Genomic DNA, 25,167 nt, shown 5'->3' with positions numbered 1-25,167 from the left:
GAATTGACTTTAAGACCTGCTGTTCCCTTTTGTTTTCAAGCGGGCTCACTTGCAATTAAGCATGCTTAGAACTGCCATCTGAGGAAACTGGTGTGTTTTTGTGCAGAAAATACTCCGGCCATACACAGTGTAATGCCCAGGTCTTAGGAGACAACCGTCTGTGGTGTCCAGCAAAATGCTGCGACATGTATTGTTCATTCAATGGTGCTCACTGTTAGCGAAGTCTCACCACAGCATTTGAATGTATTTCACCCAGAGTGAACAGATAATGGGCCATTCCAGATGTTCTGTTTTAATTGCAACAGCCGTCTCTGCTGGAAGCAGAGCTAACCTCCCCCCCTCTGCTGCCATCGGACCCCTTGTCATTTATTACAGACAGACAGACAGACAGGAGACCACACTGCTGTTGCTGAATGTTCCACATCCTTCATCAGGTGCACAGTCTGAGGCTACTTAAGTTCATGACATGTGTTTTTATCTGATTTGTTTTGTAAACTTGGAGTGGAGAGAGTGAGAGTGAGAGAGTGAGAGAGTGAGTGAGAGAGAGAGAGAGAGAGAGAGAGAGAGAGAGATTTTAAAAAATAAAAATAAAATTTTTTATACCCCATAGAATTCCAGTGCTTGAATACTCATCAGCACCATTATTTTCTGCAGTGAAGCAGTTTTTTGTTGTCTATCCACTAAATTGCACTTTTTGCATCAGGGAAGCGGTGTTGCCATCCTAAGCCCATTTACCGTTTACCAATTGAATGAGACATAGGATCATATCCAACTAACTTCTTTCTGGAGTAATTCATTGGAATTAATGGCTTTTGCTTGGTAATGTTTCTTAATATCAGTGGGTCAACTCTGAGTAAGACTAGAGTTTGATACAAGCCTGTACAAGGCATGTATGGATTTGCATTGTGAGAAGAAATGCTATAAAAGCAATGGAAGCTCTTTAATGAAATGTTAAATTTAGGAGTACAGTACAGTGCTAAGGGGGGAATCTGGTGGTGGTTGTTTTACATCATCTGGGTAAGTGCTATACAGAGGGAAGGTAGGAAGTCTTACACCACGTCAGACCATTGGGCCGTCTACCTCAGTCTTGTCCACTCTGGCTGGCAGCAGCTTCCCAGGGCTTCCGTCTGGGAAGACTCCCATCCTATCAATGTGAGGGATTGAGCCTGGGACCTTCAGCATGGAAAGCAGATGCTGTAACTACTCCTTTCCTTTTGCCTGTTCTTTGACCACTGAGAACTTTCCCATGGAGGAAATCCAAACTCCCAGCACAAAGATTTCCCTTGTGATGTTGTGGCTGGTACCCATTGCGATTGGTGGGGTGGGAGGCAGGGAACCCAAACAGTAGGTGGAAGCCAGACAAATTCTAGTTTTGCCCCCATCCTCTTCTGTACTGATTTCTACAAGGGAGCCACTAGACTCAGCAGGGCCATATTGGACCAGCCTCCACCAGATGTAGCCCTACTGAGATGACACCCCATTCGTTCCACCTGGTGGCAAGATGGTTGCAGAGCCATTGCTTCTGCTTCATGACACAAGTTTTGCATTTCAGACCTGAATCTATCCATCCCAGGCATAGGAAAACTTGGCCCTCCAGATATTTTGAGACTACAGTTCCCATCATCCCTGACCACTGGTCCTGTTAGCTAGGGATGATGGGAGTTGTAGTCCCAAAGCCGCTGGAGAGCCACGTTTGCCCATGCCTGATCCGTTCCAATTGAGTTCAGCCCCTGTAGTAATAGGCTTGGGGACCTGGCAGAGTCCTAGAGCCCTCCCACCTCCTACCCAAAGCTGGGAAAATGCTAAGTAGGCTTTGGGAAGGAGACAGGAGGACCCTACGACACTGTCAGAGACTCATGCCCCCTTCCCAAATTCCAGCACCTTGTTTATCGCGTTTTGCCACCCCCTCAGCTCAACGGCCAGTGCATGCGCCGGACACACAGCTCTAAATCCACCCTGGCCCCTGTTGGTCATAGAAAGTTCCCTTCCCCCAGATCACACTATTCGGTCATCTACCCCAGGCATCCCCAAACTTTGGCCCTCCAGATGTTTTGGACTACAATTCCCATCATCCCTGACCACTGGTTCTCTTAGTTAGGGATCATGGGAGTTGTAGGCCAAAACATCTGGAGGGCCGCAGTTTGGGGATGCCTGATCTACCCTGTATTTTCTGCCCTGACCCGGAACCTTTTTCGTGCAAAGCATGCTCTCTGCCGCTGAGCTCTAGTTCTTGTTCACAAACATCAGGCCAGCTCCCACCATTCCTTATTTTGCCTTGATCCATATTTTTGAGGGGTGGGGGAAATAAAGGGAAACATGCAAAGGGTTTTTAAGATTAAACTGCAAGCAGCCTTTGTGACTTAAGGCCTCTCCCTGGAGGTGAAGGGGGTGTGATCAGAGCCAAGACGAGGACCTTGTAATCATTGTTTTTCAAAGGCATTAAGAGGAGGGTGCAACATGATAGGTAGGAGTGAGCGCAGATGTGGTTTCCGTGAAGCGCACCACCTGGAACAAAAGTCCTAATGAGGCTGTTCTATCTAGAATTCCTGATAGAGCTGTGCCAGATGGAAGCTGAATACTGTACCTCACTTCATAATTATTGCTGGAGTGTGGTTTGCCAAGGAAGCCTAGCCTTGCTTCAGGCACAGTAATTGAACCGGCCAGGCATTGTTTGCAAATGGTTTTGATTGTTGGCCGGCATTGGCTAGCAGCTGATGGGATGTCTCTGTGACCTCCTGTGCAAATGTCTCTGGAGCTCTGAGGACACAGTAATACCTTGTTTTGGAAATTGCTCTCTTTTGAAGAACAGCAGTTTTCTTCCCTGCTGCAGCTGACTGCACAGAAACAGGTGGCCATGCAGAGGCTGCGCTGTTTAGCTTTACTCCAGCGCAAACAGCACGAACATCTGTAAACAGAGGTCCTCTGTAATCAGAGCTGCTTGTGCAATGCTTGCACATTGACTTGGAATCGTGATTGTGCAAGGTTCCAGGTTGCCTGGAGGAAGTCCACACGGGGAGTTCCTCCCTGCAGGCATTTGTGCATGGATGACAGGGGGCGGAGCTGGTTGGTGCAGGATGGCTAATTTCAAACACTGCTGAAATGAACATACAGTATGGTAAAATTGATAGATGGTGTGAAATCAGAGATCTGGTAAATTATGGGACAAGGAAGAGAAGTGGGGCATAAGTATGGTTTAAAACATGGAAGGGGAACCTTAGGCTCAGGGAGCAAATATGGCCCTCCAGATCTCTCTGTTTGGCCCTTGACACTCTCTCCAGCCACACCCTGTCTCCCCAGGCCACACTTCTGCTTTGCACCTTCCTTGGCTGCTAATACTGCTTCTTGCTTGCCTGGGTAGAAGTGGACAGAGAGGTGGTGTAAGCATTTGCAGAAAGGAGCCCATCGTGCAAAGTTAACGTTCTCATTCATTTTTGCCCCTGGACCACATGCATCATGTGGCCCCTGGAAGGTTCTCAGGAGGGAATTTGGCCCCCGGGCTGAAAAAGGTTTAAAAGCAGCCTTAACACAAACGGCACGGCACACCAGATGCAAAGTGTTTCCCCTTTCTGTCTGGCATGTGTGCAAAGTGACACTGGTTTTAGATGGAAGCACAGCTTCTAGCCTCAAAGTGGAAGCAATTGGATAGCACTTAGTTGAGTGAGTGTGTGTGTGTGTGTAACCAGAACAACACACTTGCACACTCTGTCCCCCCGAGTCTTGCGCATCCCAGCCATGCTGTACTGTACCCTTCATCCTGGCAGCTCGCTGGCTGTCGAAACCACCCGGTTCTCTGCTAGAGGCAGCCCCAGTCCCTGACAACACTCCCTCTGCTTGGCACTGCAAGCTGCTAAAATTGGGTTCCGCTTGCTGCGCCACCACGTTAGTCACTGGCAGGCAGGGCTGAAACATGGTGGGAGGTTGACGAACAGTAGTTTTCTGCTTGGAAACTGGCAGCTTTAAAGTTACCGGATTCGGGAGAGAGGAGGGAAGAGAATGCTGTAAGCTGAACTTGAGCCCCGGCACGAGATGAAGCAAAGAAATTGTTTGACCTTGGTTGAATGTCCAAGCCCTAGTTTGCTCCTTCCACACTAGTCCTTTTCCTCTGACATCCTAGGATTCCATTCTGTTGTTGTTTCTCCTGTGTCATTATTTTGTTTATTTTGAGACGACAACAACAACAACAACAACAATTTAATTGTACCCCGCCCATCCGGCTGGACTTGCCCAGCCACTCTGGGCGGCTTCCAACAAAGATTAAAATACATTAAAATGTCACACATTAAAAACTTCCACAAACTTCAGATGTTTTCTAAATGTCAGGTAGTTGTTTATCTGTTTGACATCTGATGGGAAGGCGCCACTATCGAGAAGGCCCTCTGCCTGGTTCCCTGTAGCTTTGCTTCTCGCAGTGCACAGGTTTGCATCCCATCACACGTCATGGGTCTAGTGGCACAAAGGATGCACCAGGAGGGAGGCTATGGAACAGAGGAGGACTACCCATTTTGAGGCCCTGAAGTTCTCCATGGGACAGGTGGAGCTTGGAGGACATAGTTTGATGACAGAGCCTTAGCTCCCAACCCTTGTTGGAGCAAGTTGGTCACTCAGAGTTGTCTGCAGTCCTGCATCTTCTGAGCAGCCCTACCTCCCCTCCCCTCCAGCCTACTAGCTCCCTTCTCTCTGGAATCTAGCATCGGACCGGGACACAGCATCCTCTCCATAGCCAATGGGAGGCCAGCAGCGAGCGCATATTTAAGGGCAGCCCCATGCAAAGCACATTGCAGCAGTCAACCCAAAATAAAGGATACATTTGTCATCTTGACATAGGAGTGCTCAGAGCGAACCATTGGTTAATGGATGTTCTCTTTAACATGGTTCTCCTTCTCAGGCATTGTTCCATTCCATAGCAACAAGTTTCAAGGACCAGTTGTGTGCTGGGCAAAACGTTTCTCCCCGCCACCCACCTCCCATTACTTCATTTCTAAATTTGCTACAGAAGGAATGTGCTCTTATGTGGGCTGAATGCTGCATTTAGGCAGGGAGACACTGTGTCAGTGACATGAAAGAGCACCCTGTTCCCTGGAGCAAAGATGGCAGTCTTGCTAGGGGAATGTTATGCTAGCCTGTGTGGAAGGTCAGAAGATAGAAAATAAGGCCGTGAGACATGGGGTGGGGGACTTTGGGCCCAAGAGCTGAATATGGCCGCTGAGCTTTTCTGTCTAGCCCAGGCATCCCCAAACTTCGGCCCTCCAGATGTTTTGGACTACAATTCCCATCATCCCTGACCGCTGGTCCTGTTAGCTAGGGATCATGGGAGTTGTAGGCCAAAACATCTGGAGGGCCGCAGTTTGGGGATGCCTGGTCTAGCCCTTGGGAGTCTCCCCAGCCCACAATCCCTCTCTAGGTCCCTTCCATGGAAAGCTGAGAGGCTAGAAAAAAACACCTCTAGCATTTGCCTGGCTGGTCATATGCATCTCTCCACCACATTGGCTTATGGCCTTGCTCACTTTTTGCCTCTGGCGGAACCCACCACTGCGATGCGGCCCCCAGAAAATTGCCCATGTGAGAATGTGGCCCAAACAAATTACCCCACCCTTGTCATAAGATGAGCCCTTCTGGACCCAACCAAAGTTCCCTCTCATCCAACAGCCTGCTTCCCTCCAGGAAGCTCCAAGGGCCCTTCCCCCAGCAAGTGGTATTCAGAGATGGAATGCCTCTGAACATGAAGGTTTACGATATCCTAGCCAAAAGCCATTGGGAAGCAAATTTATGGAGAATAGGGTTAGTCCCCTGGAAAGCTATCAGTGCCAGTGACCACCATCATATCTTGCAGCAGTGAGGCATATCAGCCTGATAAGAGATACTTGTTTTGTCTGCTCTGAATTAATGGCCAATCAATTTCATTGGGTGACTCCAAGTTGTAATGTAACTGGCAGGGAGTCAGGAAGGGGGGGGGAAGGGAAATTATCTGCTTTTTTCTAAACCACGCATACTTTTATTTGTGTCAGGAAAACTGATTTAATCCATGCTGGGCCATTGTTGTTCTTGTGCTGTTGTTTTTTTAATATGAAAAAAATAGTGTTATGAAATTGATACTTTTTATTGATTAAAATTATATTTAATCAGCCATGTTTTGAGATATGTAGACGGATGGATGATAAGCCACTTTGTGAAGACTCTTTCTTTAAAGACCGGTTATGAGTCTGTTCGCAAAATTGAATAAATAAATCTAGGAACAGGCACCGCCTCCTCTTCAGCATAGCAACCATCTTTTAATTTATTCTGTGTGGGAAGGGGCATTGGCTACAGACACCTCTGGGTCTTTTTCACAGTCTTAAATATAGGCAATGATGTAGGAAGACTATGGAGGTGCTTTCCTTATCAGGCTCTTTCTCTGCAAGACAAATCTCTGATGAACACCTCTTCATCCTCATGAAATACTGCACAGCCCTTTGCCTGCAAGAGAATTTCTGAAAGGGGAATTGATTTGAGGTCTCACATGGATGCATGATGGATGCGCTTGGCTGGCTGCCATACCTCATACGCAAGGAGATGGTGTTATAGGTCCTCTAATTCGGCGTGAAAATTGCAGAGCGCATTTAGATGTTGTAATTGACATTTACAAGACATTGGTGGTGGCTGCCACTTCCTCCACTGGTCCAATAAATGTGCTTCTGTGCAATAAACCTGCTTGTACGATGTGCTGTGTTCCATGTTTAACTAGAACTATGGCTTACAAGGGTAAGAGTAAAATTAATAACTCTAGCAAATCTTTCTGTGTGTTTGCACTTCTGATAAAGCTGTTCATTTCACCTTGTGATTTGGGAGGGGGGAATGCTGAAAGCACGCGTTTCATAATGGACTCGGCAAAAGAATAAAGTTGTTCTTAAATCTAGCCATTGAGAGTGGGATCTACAACCCATTGAAAAATTGCTTTCTACCATCTGAAAATGGGCATTGCATTTGGGGATAATATGGGTTTGCAAGGGGAGACAAAGTTCAAGCTTATGCGAAGCTGTTGGCTTTCAGTTAAGCTGCCATTGAGAGAACAGCAGAAACTGTTGTCAATTTTTGGAACCAGGATGCTGGTCTATATGGACTTGTGATATGAGCCCACAGGGCTCTTTGTGCAACTTGTTAAGATTGCAATCCTATAGGGTTCTTACCAGAGAGTAAGTGCTATAAGACTCAGTTTATTTTTGGAATTGGGCTGAACTGTTTCTAGCTTTGCAGCTTCTCACCCCACCCACCCTCAATTTTAATTCCTTCTTTACAGCAATGCCCTCTCCCAGATTGTCCCTAGAACAATGTGATTCCCTTGAGAGCTATGATGCTATCTGGCTCCTTTTCTCTTCCTGCACTTTTTCCTCTGCCTCGCTTGCCCCATCCTTCCTCTGCATGCATCTTCTTTCATTGCCAACCGTGCTTGTTCAGAAATCCCTACAGTGGGCGTTAAGTGCCATGAAACAGGAGAGATATCTGCCAAGGAGGCTCAGATGTAGCCAAGAGCTTTCAGTTGTGGACGTGTCAGACACTGTACTCCCACTGGGATTTAGGAATATTTCACACATGGCACTTAAGATACTTCTGTGCCTCTCCCAACCTGCTGTCTGTGAGCATGTGTGAAATATAGAAATGCCATTTAAATACACAAGTTATTCAGCCTATTGATGGCAATGCAGAAAGGTAGATCTGCAGTTCCACTGCAAGCATGCTACATTTCTCACGTCCCTTGTGAACAGCTGCTAGTCTGCCTTGGGAAGGTAATTGTTCTTGAAAAAATCCATTACGCAGTTGAAAGAGAGAATAATTAAATAATGTATTCTCAGGTGTGCATTGGAACCACACCTGAGAATCTTTTCCCACCTTGGAGAGTGTCTCTTTAATTACTACTAACAGGCACACACAGCTTTCTTATGAAGTGAGACCAGGGACAGGACCTTTTATGGGGTGGCACCACATTTTTGGAATTCCCAGGAAGTATGCCACTCCCCTTTGCTAGCCAAAGGCTTATTTAATCCAGTCTGCACTTGGCTGATTTTGTCATATTGCCCTTTTATCTGGCGCTGCTCTTATTTTTTATATTAGTGGCTCAGGTCCTGAATATTGTTGATTGTGAGTTGTAGCCCGTGCTTGTCTTACTCATAATAGACCCTTTGCTATTACAGTGGTACCTCGGTTTATGAACACAATTGGTTCCGGAAGTCTGTTCATAAACTGAAGCGTTCATAAACTGAAGCAAACTTTCCCATTGAAAGTAATGGAAAGTGAATTAATCCGTTCCAGATGGGTCCGTGGCGTTCGTAAACCGAAAATTCGTAAACTGAGGTGTTCATAAACCGAGGTTCCACTGTATTAGGCATGTCTAACTTAGAACTCATTCAATTCAGTGGGTTTAGAAGTTAGTCATATACAGCCATGAATTTATGGGTTGTGATGCTTTTGAATTATGGTGCTGGAGGAGACTCTTGAGAGTCCCATGGACTGCAAGAAGATCAAACCTATCCATTCTTAAGGAAATCAGCCCTGAGTGCTCCCTGGAAGGACAGATCGTGAAGCTGAGGCTCCAATACTTTGGCCACCTCATGAGAAGAGAAGAATCCTTGGAAAAGACCCTGATGTTGGGAAAGATTGAGGGCACTAGGAGAAGGGGACGACAGAGGACAAGATGGTTGGACAGTGTTCTCGAAGCTACGAACATGAGTTTGACCAAACTGCGGGAGGCAGTGCAAGACAGGAGTGCCTGGCGTGCTATGGTCCATGGGGTCACGAAGAGTCGGACACGACTAAACGACTAAACAACAACAAAAGTTAGCTTTTTACTCTTTATTATTATTATTATTATTATTATTATTATTATTATTATTATACCCCACCTTCCCCAGCCAAGGCCGGGCTCAGGGCAGCTAACACTAGATATAAAACAACTGATTAAAATACAACTTAAGAACAAGATTAAATACATTAAAATTAAAATGCAGCCTCATACAGAAAAGGGGGAAATGGGGGAGGGGGTCAGGTTGGCTCCAGGCCAAATGCCCAGCGGAACAACTCTGTCTTACAGGCCCTGTGGAAAGAAATCAGGTCCCACAGGGCCCTGGTCTCAGGAGACAGAGCATTCCACCAGGTCAGAGCCAATGTTGAGAAGGCCCTGGTTCTAGTTGAGGCTAATCTGATTTCCTTCGGGCCCAAGACCTCTAAGGTGTTACTATTTATGGACCTTGAGGTCCTCCCCCGGGGCATACTGGGAGAGACGGTCCTGTAAGTACGAGGGTCCTGGGCCGTAAAGGGCTTTAAAGGTCAAAACCAGCACCTTGAATCTGACCCTGTACTCCACCGGGAGCCAGTGCAGCTGGAAAAGCACTGGGTGAAAATGCTCCCATGGCAGGGACCCCGTGAGGAGCCTCACTGGAGCATTCTGTACCCACTGGGACAGCTTCAAGGGCAGCCCCGCGTAGAGCGAATTACAGTAGTCAAGCCTGGAGGTGGCCGTCGCATGGATCACTGTGGCCAGGTCGGGGCAGGAAAAGCAAGGAACCTACTGCTTGGTGCGGCAAAGGTGAAAAAGTACACTGTAATCTGCTTTTTGAAAACCAGGCTTAATAACTCCATAAAATAAATTAGCAACAATTCCTTCTTCTTTTCCATGACTGCTCCCCCTGCCCACGCACCCCCACCCCACCCCCATCTATACAGTATGGCTATTTCCTTCACTGTTATCCCATCCCTTAACCCCAACCCCGGGCATGCAGGTGAACTGTGCATCTCACCTTGGCAGAGCTGGCTCAAGATACTTTGCTGCCTGAGAGGCAAGGACAAGGTGGTACCCTCTCCCCATTCCACATACAGAAGCCAACCAGAATGGCAGCTGAATCTTGCTTCAACACTACTAATGGGTTAGCATCCTTCACTGCACCTTAGTGATGGGAAAAGGGCAGGTCACGAGGCATGCAGAGTTCTTTTTTTGGGGGGGGGTACCCCTGACCATTAGGTCCAGTCGCGAACGACTCTGGGGTTGCGGCGCTCATCTCGCTCTATAGGCCGAGGGAGCCGGTGTTTGTCCGCAGACAGCAGCGCACGGAAACCCCGTTTCACCTTCCCGCTGGAGCGGTACCTATTTATCTACTTGCACTTCGTGCTTTCGAACTGCTAGGTTGGCAGGAGCTGGGACCGAGCAACGGGAGCTCACCCCGTCGCGGGGATTCAAACTGCTGATCTTCCGATCGGCAAGCCCTAGGCTCAGTGGTTTAGACCACAGCGCCACCCACGTCCCTGGCATGCAGAGTTCTGTTCTCCAGCCGAGGGGATTGGCTGCCCCCGCTGCCTCCCAGCATATGCTGGCTAATGATAGGGTCATCCCTAACCATTGATTCACAAAGGGTGCATTCAGACATGGTTATGATGCCTGATTAGAATGCCATTGCCTCTTTCCCATGACCCTTCCACACTGCTATACCTGCAGTGTTGTGGAACTGCGGCTTTTGGACCGATACACCAGCTCAGTCAGTAGAGCATGAGACTCTTAATCTTTGGGCAAAAAATTCTGGTATTGCAGGGGGTTGGACTACATGACCCACATGGTCCCTACCAACCCTACAATTCTATGGTTCTCTGTCACTCTCTTTTCATTCACACCACTGTGTCTGGTGTGATACAACAACGTGCGCCATTGGGCAGTGCTGCCGCTCCCTTTCCGCACATGCACGCTTCTGTTGCCCCACAATTCCCCCACGGAAACAGCAAGAAAGAACTCTGTGTTGGCATGCCACCCACCCCGAATTTCATCACTTTACTCCCACAATTTTGTGGATGAATAGGGTTGCAGGTGGATTTCCTGGAAGCATTGACACAGAACTGAGCCCTAAACTTCCGCTTGATTTCTAGAAGTGGCTTTTGGAGCTCAAATATAATGCGGGAATTAAAAATTAGGGGGACATTGGGAAAATGGAATATACTGCCACGTGAATGCAGCCATAGTACCATAATACTTGCATATTTATGTATTTAAAAAACAACAACAACTGAGAAGTGGCATTAATGAAGCTGGCAAGGGTCTGTTTCTGCTCCCATCCCACCTAGAGCTTGTCGTTTCATTGGAGACTGCAGAAGGAAGTAGTAATGGAAAGTGCAGGCATGAGCAGGCAGGTAAGGCAGATAAGGAGAGGTGTTATTGACAGACATCCACCAGCCATGGAATTATGAGATTTCCGCCTTGTGTCCTGGCTGGGATGTGTAGCCCAGCAGCACATTCTATCAAATCTTGATTGTTGAAGTCAATGAGGAGTACCAAGGAACCCAAATAAGTAGCGCACAAAACACAAAAGGGAATGGAACGGAATGAGGTTGACAAACAACAACGTAGAGTAAAATAAGACGGGCGCCAGCAGCTTAAAAGATGTGGTCCAGGGAGTGCTTGGAATCGGTTCCCGGTGGATTTTGTTTGCTGCAGCACAGTATTTGGCCACACTGAGAGTGAGAGATGCGTGTTGAGCTGAACGGAGTTGAGATGTGCAACTCCTGGCAGATTTTATAAGAAGGGTTCAGTAGAGATTTCAACGTATGCCACGACCAAAGGAGGAGTACAGGAGGATATGAGTCAGTGACTCGAGCTCTCCGGAGTTGTAGGGGCACTTGTGCTTGTGGTTTGGGGTATTTGTGTATCTTCCCTCCAGGACTGATGAAGGGAGGATATTTAAGCACACCAACAGGAAGGCATAACCCAGCATCTTCTCCTGCACCGCCTGCCAGGGATGTGGTGGATTTTTAAAGTGGTAAGAAGCTTACCTTCTGAAAGGTGAAACTGTGTGTTAACAGAAGATTTCCCACATGGTGGTGAAATTGCTCAGATGTGATTTTGAGCTCTAGCCCTGTTTTCCCCCTGCAGAGAGGTTCGCTACCTAATTACTTAGAGGTGGGAAGGGAGAAATGGCAACCAGGGCCTAGTTTCCATGGCAACCCCCGGGGCTCAGCTACTAACTTCTCCAATCTAAAATTAAACGGCTCTCCCCCCCCCTCCACCCGCCACTGCCACCCCTTCTTAATACTTAAAGCAGGTAATTTGCTGCAATGAGGACCCACGGGAACACAGTCAGTGTCACCAACCAGATTGTTAGGTGGGAAGCTTAAGGCGCTCTAAATGGTCTCCCTGGATGCTCCCTGCCACAGAGTCGATGTAAAATGGGGCTACCTGTTCTCCACTTATCTGAGAAGAGAGCTGCCCCACACTTGGGCTACACTGCTTGGTTTCCTTTGGAACTGGAGAGTCGTTTGCATTTGTAATTATTATTATTATTTTACGAGCAATCCTACAAACAGGACTTCTGTGGAGGTGGACAGAAGGCACTCTGATTCCCCCAGAAAGCAACTTTCCAGAGAGGGGAAGGACTCTATAGCTCAGTGGATTGAGCACCTGCCTTGCATGCAGGAAGGTCTTGGGTTCAGCTCCCAACATCTCCAGGTAGAGCCAGGGAAATCTGCTCTTGGAAACCCTAAAGAGCTACTGCTTGACATTGTAGGCAGTACTGAATTGGCTGGACCAATGGTATGACTTCCAGTGTTCCTAACTTGCATGGTTGCCTGGCTCCAGGTAAAAGTTCAGACATTTCCACATCATCTTGCTGATTCACCAGCATTTTAGCGCAAATTCCTCCTAATATGCACACTTTAGTAAGCAATTTTGCATGAGAACAATGCATTTTTGTATGTTATTTTCACAAATACGTGCATTTGTTTGCCCACACTCCCCTAGCACACCCGTTGTTTGAAGAACCGTGTCACAAAATTGGGAGAAGTACAAATTTTGAATGCTAGCAGTGCTTTGGTTCTCTTATCATTTCAGGAAGTGCAAATTACTAAATTACAATAAACCAAAATTGAATTTCAACCCCCCATCCCTACTGTCACACTCTTCTGGCATCTGACTAAATAAGCTGGATCAAGGGTCATTGTAGTTGGCTAAAGGAGCTGCATTGGGCAATTAGTTGCTGCCCTCAGCAAGATACCCTTAAAAACTCGCTTATTGTCACAGAGGAAACACTTGAACAATACAGATACTTAGGGTATGAAACAGGGTGAGGCATGATGCAGACCTGTCAATATACCAATGGAACCAAGGGGGAGCGGAACTTGATCTTTCCAACAACAAACCGTAGTTTGGAACCAGTATGTATCCCAGTTTAGTTTGCCTTTATGTGGCTTGGCTGACTTGCTTTACACCTGGAACTTAGGCCAGGCCAGACTATTGATCTGTCTAGTCCTCTGACCTGAAGCAACTCTTTGGGGTCTCAGGCAGAATGCCTTTCCCAATACTGGCTTCCTGGTCTGTTTAACAGGAGAAGCCAGGGATTAACAGGAGAAGCCACGGGGCATTCTGCATGCTATGGAAATAGTTGCATTTAAACATATTCCATCCAAAAGAGCGAGAAGCTTTACTTTAAGTGATGAAAAGTAAAAGGTAAAGGTAAAAGGACCCCTGGATGGTTAAGTCCAGTCAAAGGCGACTACGGGGATCCGGCACTCATCTCGCTTTCAAGCCGAGGGAGCCAGCATTTGTCCACAGACAACTTTCTGGGTCATGTGGCCAGCATGACTAAACTGCTACTGGTGCAATGGAACACCGTGACGGAAGCCAGAGTGCATGGACACGCCGTTTATCTTCCTGCCACAGCGGTACCTATTTATCTGCTTGCGCTGGTGTGCTTTTGAACTGCTAGGTTCTGGGACAGAGCAACGGGAGCTCACCCCATTGCAGGGATTCGAACCGCTGACCTTCTGATCGGCAAGCCCAAGAAGCTCAGTGGTTTAGACCACAGCACCACCTGCGTCCCATGAAAAGTAGCATTCTTAGTAGGCCTGCCACTTAGGGTAACCAACATGGATTCCCAGGCCCCAAAGATCCAGCAAACCCTTAAGAGGAAACAAAAGAGATACAATTAGTGACAACTCAATTGCAGTATTAGTTGCACATCAGCTGGGGAAGCGAGAGGCTCTCTGTAATTAAATACACAGAAATCAACATCCTTCCCTTGCATATTTAGCTAGGGCTTATGGGGGTGTTCCCACTGTGCCACAAAGATGAAGGATGTTCCTGATGTGAGTGGGCCTAATGTTCCAGGGGTGAATCATTGTAGGGACTTAGATTTAGCATGCTGCAGTCTTTCTCATCTCTCTGATCGTGATGAAAGTTGTTGCTGCATCAGGGGAAACGGAGTTAATCGGGGGGCAGCCAATGCAGAGCCCTGCCAATTTTGTTGGGTCATGATGCCAATAACCCCCGACCATGCCATGCTAACTGGAGGGCTGGTGGGAGTTGTGGTTCAAAACATATGGTGAGCAGCACCAGCTTGGCAAAGTCCAATGTAAGTTGGCACGACACAGGTGGAGAATTGGGCTCAAACTTCAGGAGCCGTTACTGCATTAGTTAGCATATCCTAAGGCTGCTCCCTCCAATGTGTTTATTACATGTAGAATCACAGAACTGTAGAGTTGGAAGGGACCCCGAGGGTCATCTAGCCCAACCCCCTGCAATGCAAGAATCTCAGCTAAAGCATCCACGACAGATGGCCATCCAATCTCTGCTTAAAAGCCTCCAAGGAAGGAGAGTCCACCATCTCCTGTCAAACAGCTCTTTCTGTCTGAAAGTTCTTCCTGATGTTTAGTTGAAATCTCCTTTCTTTTAACTTAAAGCCATTGGTTCAAGTCCTGCCCTCCAGGGCAGGGGAAAACAAGCTTGCTCCGTCCTCCATATGACAGTTGTTGAGATATTTGAAGGTGACTATCATATCTCCTGTCATAGGCTATGCTGAATGTTTATCACTGATTTAGTTTATTCATGTAGGTTTATATCCCTGCCATTCAAGGCAAAATACCTCCACAAAGCAGCTCACGATATAGCAAATTGAGTATAAATACCCAGGTGGCGCTGTGGGTTAAACCACAGAGTCTAGGGCTTGCTGATCAGAAGGTCGGCGGTTCGAATCCCTGCAACGGGGTGAGCTTCTGTTGTTCGGTCCCAGCTCCTGCCCACCTAGCAGTTCGAAAGCACATCAAAGTGCAAGTAGATAAATAGGGACCGCTCCGGCGGGAAGGTAAACGGCGTTTCCGTGCGCTGCTCTGGTTCGCCAGAAGCAGCTTTGTCATGCTGGCCACATGACCCGGAAGCTGTCTGCGGACAAACGCCGGCTCCCTCGGCCTATAGAGCGAGATGAGCGCCGCAACCCCAGAGTTGGACACGACTGGACCTGATGGTCAGGGGGCCCTTTACCTTTTAAAAACATTTTTAAATCAGTTTTTTTTATTTAACAGAATTTATATACTGTCCTGTTTAATCATGAAAACCTATAATAACAACAACAACAACAACAACAACAACAAAAAATTTTCCTGCTTTACAACTCAGTATGTGAACCTAGAGAAGTTTAGGAGAAGAGGAATCCTGATTCAGAGAAGAAATTTGGACTGGACCATCTTTAAAGATATCCAGAGAGAGCTCCCCCATGGTCTGGTTTGGTTCCACTGCAATGGAAATGTGGCATCAGTCACTGTTCCACAGTTGCAGTCTTGTATAGGCAATGAGAATGTGGCCATTGTATGTAGACCAGGAGTTCTTGACAAGCCAGTTAAGCTCTCCTTGGAGAAGCCTGTAATCCATGCCAGGACTGTGTGACCCAGCTCAGCATTCTTATTTCTGTCCTTGGGCCCCTAGCAGACACTGTTGGTGTGGAAGGAAAATGTTGGGGAGGAGGATGTCAGCGCTGACAGACACAGGACCAGGCTGGCTTACTCTTCAGAGAAGCTGCGGTTATTGTATCCAAATGCTAGTTCTACTCAGCATAGACCCATTAACTTTGGTGGCGCTGTGGGTTAAACCGCAGAGCCTTGGGCTTGCCGACCAGAAGGTCGGCGGTTCGAATCCCCGTGACGGGGTGAGCTCCCGTTGTTCGGTCCCAGCTCCTGCCAACCTAGCAGTTCGAAAGCACGTCAAAGTGCAAGTAGATAAACAGGTACCACTACAGCGGGAAGGTAAACTGTGTTTCCGTGCGCTGCTCTGGTTCACCAGAAGCGGCTTAGTCATGCTGGCCACATGACCTGGAAGCTGTACGGCTGCTCCCTCGGCCAATAATGCAAGATGAGTGCCGCAACCCCAGAGTCGGTGATGACTGGACCTAATAGTCAGGGGTCCCTTTACCTAACTTTGGTTCAGTAATTCCAGTGGGTCTACTCTGAGTTAATCTTTAAGGCGGGGATGGGGATTCTCAGGCCTAGGGCCCAAATGCAACACTCTAGATCATGAGTAGGCAAACTAAGGCCCGGGGGCCAGATCTGGCCCAATCACCTTCTAAATCCAGCCCGTGGACGGTCCAGGAATCAGCGTGTTTTTACACGAGTAGAATGTGTGCTTTTATTTAAAATGCATCTCTGGGTTATTTGTGGGGCATAGGAATTTGTTCATTTCTTCCCCAAAAATATAGTCCAGCCCCCCACAAGGTCTGTCGCATATTTGGTGGCAGCGTCGTGATCTGAATCCACAACCACAGCCGAAGTTTGTGGTAGTTTGGGACAGTATTTTCCAGAGAAGGAAATGGCACATTTAAGAAAAGCAAGAGAGAGGGTTTTGGGAGCGGGAGCGTGTGGGAGGTAGTGGAGTAGGTTACTAGAGCAGGTGTAGATGAGGAATTGGTTAGGTTTATAATTATATGATTAACAAGAACAGTTCTATTGAAACCACATGCTTGTACACATGAAACTTGAACGCAACCATTAAGATTTTAAGACATTAAATGTTAAGTTAAAGTGCCATTTAAACTACCGTCGGTGTGATCTTTCCAGCAGAGATATCTATTGCTCATCTGGTGGGGATACTCATTAAAAGGACAAAACCCCTATCTAAAGCAGAAAGGATAGTTTGTTGTCCCTTGAGTACACCGAGAGTGGGAGGAAGAGGGAGACTGGTTCAAGGGTGACACAAAGTTTCCTCGGGAGGGAGGAAAGCTTCACAGTGGGGAAAGCTCAAGTGAGGAGAACCCCTTACTGGTGTGTACACTAAGAATAGTCTCATATTCACCCCAGAGCTTATTTGTAAAACCCACAAGGGATAGGGGGATTACAAAAAGGCCATAGGGAAGAGTGGAGAGGTTTAGTGTTACCTCAGAAATCCCTATTAGTGCTTTTTATAATTTGAGAGGTTTGGAAACAAAAGGCGTAAGGTGGGGACCCCTTCTCTCTCATGCCACATCCCTTACTGACCCTGCCCTAAATATTAGGATCTCTCTCTCTCAATCTCTGTATCTGTCTCTGTCTCAGCATAGACTGAGCCCTTCATTAAACTGGATGTTGGGCGAAGCAGGATGCCAGAGTAAGGAAAAGTCTGACTTCGTATTAAAGCTGTAATGTCTGCATTGGTCAAAAATCCATGTTTGTTGTATAGTTTTAGGAGGGACATGGCTCTGGGTGCTGTCATGAAGAGTGCCTGCACTTCAAAATTGTTCCACTGAGCTTGTAAACTGCGTGTGCACATCGCCACAGACGTCGTCTTCAAAACTGCATTCTCTCTTGCATGTGAGAGTGAGGAGGGAAAGCCTGGGCTAAAACAGTGCCTGCCATCTTTAGCCACCGTGAGATGCTTAGCCTGTGTACACACCATCCATTTAAAGCACATTACTCTGCCCAGAGAATCCTGGGAACTATAGTTACCCCTGCAAAGCTACAGTTGCCAACACCTTTAACAAACTATAGTTTCTAGGATTCTTCGGTGGAAGTCATTGCTTTCAATGTTTAGTGTGTGCACAACCTTCTGTTAAAAATAACCTACAATCTTTAGGGCGGGGGGATGTTGCCCAGTTAATTGGGGGTGCCTTTTGCTCTTGGATTTATTCTTTTTAACACCATGTTTATGTCCATAGCCTACAATAAAGACTTCTCGTTCAATGGATGGAAATGAATTGCTGCTACTCTGCAGCAGTTGTGTCAATTCCTGCTGTAGCTCTGATTCTTGATGTCGGATCCATTCCTTGCTTTGATAATGAGGCCGCCAGTGGGCGTGGATTCTCCCAAATGCTCTTCATTGAACTAACATGAAATGCGATGAACTCCCAGCCTATTTGAGCAGCTGTAAGATGCAATTCAGTCTGAAGTGTTCTCTCTCACTTAATGACAGATCGCGGTGGTACGTGTGGGTGTTTCGTGCGGGTGTGCTTTGTGAATTCCCAACTGAATGCCCTCGTTGCCCACAATCAAAATAATCCCAAGCGAATGTCAGCAAAATGAATGAGGCTGATGAATTAGAGTGAATGAGTGTCTTGTAATGGGGGGTTCTTCATCCACTCTGTAAGACAATTAAGCACCCGCTCCCTCAATGGGTGCCTGTTTAAATTCATTTCCCACAAATGCAAATGGAGGGCAGAGGAGAAGGGAGGATCTGCCATTGCCTCTATTGGGATGAGGGTCACTGACATCTGCAGGATTGCCCTAGGCTCACCTTTTCTTCTCCCGGAACAGGCATCTCATGGGTGGTAAACAAATGCAGTCCTAGAACTCGGGGGGCCATTCAGTGAAGCTGAATGTTGGAAGATACTGGGCAGGAAAAAAAAGCACTTTTTCACACAAGACATGGCTAAACTATGGAATTTGCCCCCACGAGAATTCTTTCTTTAGTTATTCCTGAAAGTTAAGAGGATTTACAAGCATTTCACAAAACAGCTACAAATTTGTTTTAAAAGCAACGCCAAAAAACAAAAAACAAACCCAGCTGAAGATAGAAGTTCACTTGGTATCATTTTTTTAAAAAACCTAAGGCATAGATATTATCATCCTGCTGGAAAAGATTGCCAAAACAAACACATATTCAGTTCTTTTCATGAAGTATGACTAGTGTTTGCCTGCTTTATCTCAGAGCAGAACAGGGGCAGCCATTCTGAATAGTACTGTGAAGCAGGCTTCTGATATTTTGGGGACTTGAAGGATAAACTCCTAGTCGCCAGTTTGGATGCCTTTGAAAGAGTATTAGATAATTCATGGATAATTCAAGGCTCTCAGTCAACAATGACTTTGTTCTGCCTCCACTTTTGGAGGCAGCTAGGCCTTTGGCTTTTAATTATCTGTGACCTCAAGTGGGTGGGATGCTTTAATCCCGCCTTTTAAAATCTGATTGTCTTTTGGATTTGTCTCCATTTTGTTTTATGCTGGCTTTAATGTTATGTTTGTTCATTTATTGTCGTAAGTCACTTTGAGTTACTTTTTTGGGGGGCGTAGCAAGTTTAATAATAAATAGGTGAATATGTCTATTTTGATTTCTCACAGTTTTCCAGCCTTAAGTTTTCCGCAATTCCCCATCGGTTTGTGGTTTGTTTGTTTTTAATCCCCATGAAAATTCACCAGCATTTTAGCGTGAATTTCTCCTGATATGCACATTTTTACAAAGCATTTTCCTCTGAAATTGCATTTTGTACATCCATTTCACTATTTATATGCATTGTTATGCACGCTTTACCCTAGTGTGTCCACTTTAGAGTGTATCACATGGCTGGAGAACTGCGCTGCAAAATTCATAGAAGTCTGAATGTTTCAGTCTGCATATTATTTTGGAGAGTACAAGTTAGGCACATGCGAACCGAACTGAGTTTCTCCCTCCTCCCTAGAGGCAGCGTTCCGATATTTGTGCTTGAGCACAGAAATGAGCAGTGTGGCTTTCGGTGACCTTCTAACAAGCCCTGCATATGGCCTATTATCCTCCCCCTCCCCTCCCCCCTTGCATTGATTAATTTTATTAACAGGCTCTTGAATATCCAGTTAAGGGCCATCCAGCTGGAGGCGAGTGCGGCTCCTGCCTCTCAGCATAGAGAATACATTCCAGGCCCTGCCCCTTTTATTACAACCAGCTCTCTCGGCTCCCTAATATATATGCAGGGCCAGGTGCTCTTGGCTGCTAGGGACTCCATATGCTCACACCAACACACACTGTACCCACCAGGCTGGGCAGATAAAATCTCAGCGGTCTTCAAATCCCATTCTGGCACTTGCACACTGACACGTGTACACACACCCCAATTTGCATCATAAAGAGTTAGCTCTTCGGGTGCTTCTTTCTCCTTCCCTGGGCCACTGTATCATAATGGGCTGTCAATGCGGCAGGCCTGACGGCTGGGCAATCTCTTCGGCAGCTGGGACAAAGGCTTCTGTCACGCCCCAGCTGACAGGGAATAAGAAGAAGATAAGCCCGATCCCATTTTTATTTAATTGTCTTTAACCCTCCGAATCAGGCTAGGCTGGGGCCAGACAATGAGACGACTTTGTTCTGCTGTCTTAGAAAAGGCAAGAGGCAGAGAACGATCTCCATCCAGGGCTGGGAAATGTATGATGGAAATAGCATGGTCTGTGGACCATGGCCATTGCTAGGTTTGTTTTCTGTTATTTAAAAGCATTTGTGGACTGCTACCGTAAGTATTTTAGAAATCTCTTTAAGAGGTATACAATCTGGAAAAATAAACAAGACCATTAAAACAAAACCACTTAAGGGCAAATAAAACAAAAATCCAGGGGATTCAATCACATAAAAGAGATTATAAAAAGGCATAAGAGCCCTGCTGGAGCACGCCAAGGGACCTTTCAGTACAGGATGCTGTCCTCCCAGCCAACCAGTGTTAGAAATTAGCCAGGTGCTGGGTGCATTTTGCGACTGGTGCAGGTCCTGTTGCGACCATGTAGAGATCTCTGGATGGCGGGTCGGCAACTGGCATCTCCACCTCCAGCTTTCTTAAGCAGTAAGCAGAAGAGCTTGATCACTGCATTTATTTTCCTCCAAGGAATACGTGGTTCAAACCGCCCGCCCCCCAGTTAATCCCAACAGTGAGCCTGCGAGGTAGGTTAGAAGGCTGCAGCTGACTCCTAGGTCACCCAGTGAGCTTCAGGACTGCGTGGGGATTTGAACCCTGGTCTCCCAGCTCCTAGTGTGGCGCTCTAAAAACTACAGCACACTGGCTTCCTAGAGCACTCCCCCATGGGGCAGTTCTATAAATTAAGTAGGTAAATACATATGGGGAATAAATACGGGGAAAGCAAAATGCTACTTAGAGAAGAATATTTTCCTTAAAGCTTCAATTCGTTTTATTTTGGATTTTTTTATTTGATTTTTTAAAATGTGTTGCAAACCATTTTGAGATTTTTCCCCCTCTTTGAAATATAAAGTGGTCTTTAAAATAAAATAAAATAAAATAAATAAATGTTACTGCAAAAAAAAAGGCACCTGGACATTCAGTTGTGACGACCATAACCTGCATTTAAGGTGCCGTTTGCCGATTGGCATAGATATTTCTAATGCTGGTTCTCCCCACCTGTGAGGAGGCAACAGGTATTCAGAGGCAAACATAGCCATTGCATCTAGTAGCCATTGACAGCCACCACAGGGGGTGCTTGTTTTCATGCCTCCATGCCTTGGGTGCAGTGATCCTTGGTGTAAGCAATGTCACCTGTCAAATGCTGAATCTGAAGTAAAGTCGACTGGAGCCAATGTATTGATTAAGAATGACACACAGGAGGTGAGCATCCTTGGGTACCTGCTGAGGCCACCTCCACTGCCACCCTTGCTGTGACTGCTTTTTCACCTGCCCTCCACAAGGGCCCAGAGTGCCTTCCATCAACTTTGGCTGGTGTCCCAGCTACGCCCTTCTCTGGACAGGGATAGCCTACTGTTGTCTATGCTCTGGTAACCTCAAAGTTAGATTCTGCCATGCATTATAGGTAGGGCTGCCTCTGAAGACGGTTCGGAAACTTCAGCTAGTGCAGAATTCAGCGACTGGGTTGCTCACTGGTTTGAGCATATTACACTGATCCTGGTCCAACTGCACTGGCTATCAATTAGTTCCCGGGCCCAATTCAAAGTGCTGGTTTTGACCTATAAAGCCTTAAACGGCTCAGGACTGCAATACCTCAAGAACCGCCTCTTTCCCTATGAACCTACCTGGACCCTGAGATCATCCTCTGAGGCCCTTCTTCATGTGTCTCCTTGCTCGAGAGATCTGGAGGGTGGCAACACGAGAACGGGCCTTCTCTGCAGTGACTCCCCGTCTATGGAATGCTATCTCCAGGGAAGTCTGCCTGGCGCCTTCATTATACACCTTTAGGCACCAGGCAACATAGCTGCCAAGTTTTCCCTTTTCTCGTGAGGAAGCCTATTCAGCATAAGGGAAAATCCCTTAAAAAAAGGGATAACTTGGCAGCTATGCCAGGCAAAAACGTTTCTTTTTAACCCGGCCTTTGGTTGATCTGATTTGCATCCTATGCCCTTTTAAAATGGGGGGGGGGTTGGGTTGTTGTTTTTATTTTGATGATGTATTTTGTGGTTTTATATTTTGATTTTCTTCTGTGAACTGCCCTGAGACCTCCGGATATAGGGGAGTATAATAATAATAATAATAATAATGATGATGATGATGATGATGATGTAAGCAATGAGGAGTTGGAAACCCCATCTTCTACTTTATTTGTGCTCTGCCTACTTTGAGTGGCTTGAATGGTTGGAAATTAAACAAAGGTTCTGCTGGTTTCTCTTTAAGGATTCCAGACTCAAAAGAGAGCAGGGCAATTAAAGGCACAGAAGTCCTGTCCTCTATTGAGTCTGGCAACCCTAGGCTTGAACCCAGAGGGAGAATATGAGTGGTGCCTTGGAGAGCCTTTTGGCACATCCACCTGAGTATTGTGTACACTGTCTGGCCTTAGCATTCCAGGATTTCAGGTAGAGAGTATCTCCCCTTTCCCTAAACAGGAAGCCCACCTAGGGACTTCTCAGAACCTGAAACCATCACTGTCCATTCTAGTGAACAACTGTAAGCTTTAAGGGAAAGGGCTTCAGCTCAGCGGTAGAGCATCTGTTTTGCATGCAGGAGGCCCCAAGTTAAGTCCTTGGCATTTGAAGGTAGGGCCTGGAGAGACGCCTGCCTGAAATCTTGACGGTTTGTGTCAACCAGGGGCAACCTGCTGATTGCAGGACAAAAGTGCTGGGTAGGGCCACAGTTCAGTGGCAGAGCACCTGCCCTGCAAAGAGGAGGTCCTAGGTTCAACCCCTGCAGGTATCTCCAGCTGGGGTTGGGAAAGACTCCTGTTTGCAATCCTGGAGAGCCATTGCCAGTCAGTGTAGACTGTAGACAATACTGAGCTCGGTGGACCAATGGTCTGACATAAGGCAGCTTCCTTGCAGTGGTGGTTGGGCTTGACGGGAGTTCGGCACATTAGTTACCCCTAGTGTAGAAGAAGAAGAAGAAGAAGAAAAGTGAATTGGATGGACCAACTGTCTTGAGGCAGCCTCCCCTATTCCTCTGTGAACATGTTAAGAGACAGCTGTGAGGAGCAGAGGATTGGAGAGGTGGAGAACAGAAAAATCTATGACCATAACCAGGTCGAAAAATGAGCAAGCAGAGGGGGTCTCTGTTCTGCAGTTTCCTCTTCCTGATGATACTTGTCTGCCACCAGACACAGCCGCCCTTTCCAGCTTCATCTGCAAACTTTATCTCCCCCCCCCCCCGCACAGACTTCTGCAGCTGCAACAGGCCTACAAGACTTTTTTAAAAAATTAAAAATGGGTGGGATGCTGGCAGCGGGGCGGGGGACAGTGGTGAAAGGAAGGGGGGTTTCTTTTTTATACTGCCATTTTGTCTGCATTCCAACGTTGGGGGTGGGGGGAGAAAGCAGAAACAAGGCTCAGTCCCTGCCAGGGAAATGGAGACAGCCTCCCTAACGCCCACAGTATGGAGAGCAGAAAAGCTTTTAGTGGTTTTTAGTGAGCAGCAGTGATTGGAGCGGCTTCCGTTCCATCTCCCTGCAGCAATGAATCAGCCTCCAAAGCACGCCCCCCCCTTTCCACCCCCTTCCCTTCTCCAAGGCACCTGAATGGAGGTCATTTTGATTCTCATTTTGACCTGCCTGCAACTCTGCTCCACCCTCCTTAACCTTTAGGTGTGCACTAGGAAAGCATGTCCTTCTTTCCCTCACCAGTTGATGACCGAGGCACACTGGGTCGATTGAGGTGCTTTAAAGCCCATGGGAAAGGGAAATATATAGGATACCAGCGCTGAGCTGTAGTGACAGCAATGACACACTGTGCATAGTGCCACTTGCCTTTGAGAATGGTATACAAGACATGAGTTGTAATTAAGAACTGCAGCAGCATCCATGTGCTGAATATTGTAGGGAAAGCGCAGAGCAAGGGGCTTATTTGGGAATAAAGATGAAACTTCCGTGGCTAAGCTTCACTCTAGAGCTTTGATTATGAAGCTTTGATTCAGGGGGAGGGGAGGGGATCTCTACCAGCACCAGACTGTTCATTGAAGTTGGTTGCCCACAATGAGTGATGGGCAAATCTGTCAGCTTTGGTTCCTCTTAGTTTCTCATTTTTCAAGTCTTATGTTTTCGGTCCTAATATCCACTTTTTAATGCACCTTTTCCTAAGATACACAAATTTTCAAAGCAATTTCCTCTAAAACCACATTTTTGTATGTTATTTTCACTAATGTATGCATTTTTGTACACATTGCCTGGTTGGAGAACTTTATGAGAAAAATCAGTTTCTAAGGATAGCTGTGCTTTGGTTTGCATAACACTTTAAAAAAGGACAATGTTAGGCCCTGCAGGTGCTGGTGGACACTTCCCTTTATCTCTGACTATCAAATATGTTGGCTAGAGGGCAAAAAAAATTTGGTTACTCCTTATATATCTTGACTTTACACAGTTTGTTTAAATTCTGGCTAGCCTTTTCAGGACCATGGAGAGCTCCCAGTAAGTTGGCTGTTGCTCCCTGTAAGTCACAAAGGGATGTTGCTTCAGCCAAGATTTCAAGTTATCAAAAGCAATGCCTGTTCTGCAATTGGCAGCACCATACCGGCAGAGCTGACGGTGCTCTTTGCCCAGTTCCTCAGCTACTGGCTTCTGTGTGGCAGGGGAGACACCCTTGGGGATTCATACTCAGAGTCTGAGGAAGGCAAAGGGACTGTGTTCCTGAGGTTGAGAGGAGACATTAAAGGTTCCCTACTTTGTGAAGCACCCTGTATCTCTTACTCATTGGTGTCTTCCCAACAGGAAGTTTGCCATTCTCATTTATCAGATGGAATACTAAGTCTGAGAGATGGTGACTTACCCAACACCATATGACAGGCATCCCCAAACTGCGGCCCTCCAGATGTTTTG

General features: G+C 46.8%; 1 protein-coding gene across 1 annotated transcript in view; it reads left to right on the top strand.

Annotated features, from left to right (window-relative positions):
- LZTS1 (leucine zipper tumor suppressor 1) overlaps positions 1 to 25,167 on the top strand; it is a 42,401-nt gene that overhangs the window by 2,460 nt on the left and 14,774 nt on the right. The gene's annotated exons all lie outside the window — the stretch shown is intronic.

Source organism: Zootoca vivipara, chromosome 15 (assembly GCF_963506605.1).
Source record: "Zootoca vivipara chromosome 15, rZooViv1.1, whole genome shotgun sequence".
Lineage (NCBI taxonomy): Eukaryota > Metazoa > Chordata > Lepidosauria > Squamata > Lacertidae > Zootoca > Zootoca vivipara.
The sequence above is the reverse complement of the archived record's forward strand: the minus strand, read 5'-3'. Positions and strand labels throughout refer to the sequence as shown.